This window comes from Suricata suricatta, chromosome 12, assembly GCF_006229205.1.
Source record: "Suricata suricatta isolate VVHF042 chromosome 12, meerkat_22Aug2017_6uvM2_HiC, whole genome shotgun sequence".
NCBI lineage: Eukaryota > Metazoa > Chordata > Mammalia > Carnivora > Herpestidae > Suricata > Suricata suricatta.
This window is the reverse complement of record NC_043711.1, coordinates 53413244-53415056: the sequence shown is the minus strand read 5'-3', so window position 1 is coordinate 53415056 and position 1813 is coordinate 53413244.

Sequence of the window (1813 nt, the reverse complement as noted above, 5' to 3'; positions counted from 1 at the left end):
GGACGGGAGAGAGGAGGGGGCGCGAGTTTGCAGCGCGCGGGGTGGCGGCAGGGGGCAGCGCGCGGCGTCGCGTCAGCTCCAGGTCCGACTCGGCACCTGGCGCGCTGCGCTCAGTCCGCCGCGCTTCTGCCGCCGCCGCGCCTCCGCCCCCTTCTAGACGTTTCCTCTGGCTCTCCGAGAGGAAGGCTTGTTTTCCCCCCTCCCTTTCTGCTCTGTCAGGGATCGAAGGAGATGGGGGCGAGGCGTCCCCGCGCCCATTTAAAGGGGCCGTGGCGACTCGGGGAGCCGGGCGAGGTTCAAGGGACCAGGATCAGTTGCGATGTGTGTGCCGGGGGTGGGGGGGGGGAGCAGGTGATTGGGCTTCTTGGGAACCCCTAGTCCTCTCGTCCAACCGACCATCTCTTTCTTTTCACCTCGGGTATGCAGTCAGTCCTGTGTCAAGCGCTATGCTGAGATCAGAACAAGACAGCTCCCAGTTCTTACCCTCATGGAGCTTCAATGGGAGGTCAGTGGAGACACAAGACAAATAAGCAATAAATATCATTTCAGAGAGTCATAAGTGCCTTGAGGGAGATAAACCAGGATAGTGGGGCAGAGCACTGACTCTCAAGTGTGTGGATACGCGTCAGAATTGTTAGAAAGGCAAATTCTCAGGACCGCTCCCTACACCCCCCCACCCCCCCCCCGCCCTGCCAGTTTACTGAATCAGAAATCCTGCGTTTATCAAACCCTTCAAGTCCTTCTGATGAAACCTGAAGTTTGAGAACCACTTGCATAGCATACGGGCAGGCGATCAAGAAAAGCCTCCCTGAGTTGCTGACATTGAAAGGAAGACCTGGTTGGGATGAGCCTTTCGCTGTTGGCTCAGCACACACCAGCCAGCACCTCCTTGGGACACGAGGCCTGGAGCCAGGTGATGTGGATGACTTGGGCTAAGCCTTCACCCCTAAGTCCTGGTCTGATTGGTCATGCAGACATCCCAGCACACCCGCTGGGATGTGGACAGGAGTGCACAGGGGCTTGTGCGTACTCAGAGGTATCCCCAGGAGTGGAGAGTGTTCAAGCAAAGGAAGGGCCATGTCTTTCAGGTAGAGGAAATGGCTTGAGCAAAGACTTAGGAGGTGTGAAAAGGCATGGCCTGTTGGAGGAGCCAACAGGGGTGGGCTTGGCAGGGAAACACAGACAGCTGGCCAAAGTGAGAGGTGCTTTTTTTATTTTTCTAAGTAATCTCTATGTCCAATGTGGGGTGGAACTCATGACCCTGAGATCCAGAGTCACATACTCCACTGACTGAGTCAGCCAGGTGCCCCAGAGGTCCTTGAATACCATACTAAGGGCTTCCTTATGTCAGCCCTTGACAGCTGAGGGCAAGGACCATGGCTTCCATGTATAACTGGCTGTTTACATTTATGGAGCACCTACTGTGTGCCTGGCATAGTGCTAAGCTCTGTACATATGTATTTACTGATTTAAGCTTCATTGCAACCTTGGGGAGCAGGTATCAAAATTTTGCCCACGGGGCACCTGGGTGGCTCAGTCAGTTAGGCTCAGGTCATGATCTCATGGTTTGTGAGTTTGAGCCCCATGTCGGGCTCTGTGCTGACAACTCAGAGCCTGGAGGCTGCTTCGGATTTTGTGTCTCCTTCTCTCTGCCCCTCCCCCCCAAAATAAACATTAAAAATATTCAAAATTCTCCCCATTTTACATTTGAAGAAACTGAGTGAATTGCTAACATGAGATTTCTTGCCTCTGTTCTTGCCCTTGCTGCTCCTCGCCTGCATGTCCAGACCCCACATCAAGGTGTGGCTTGGTC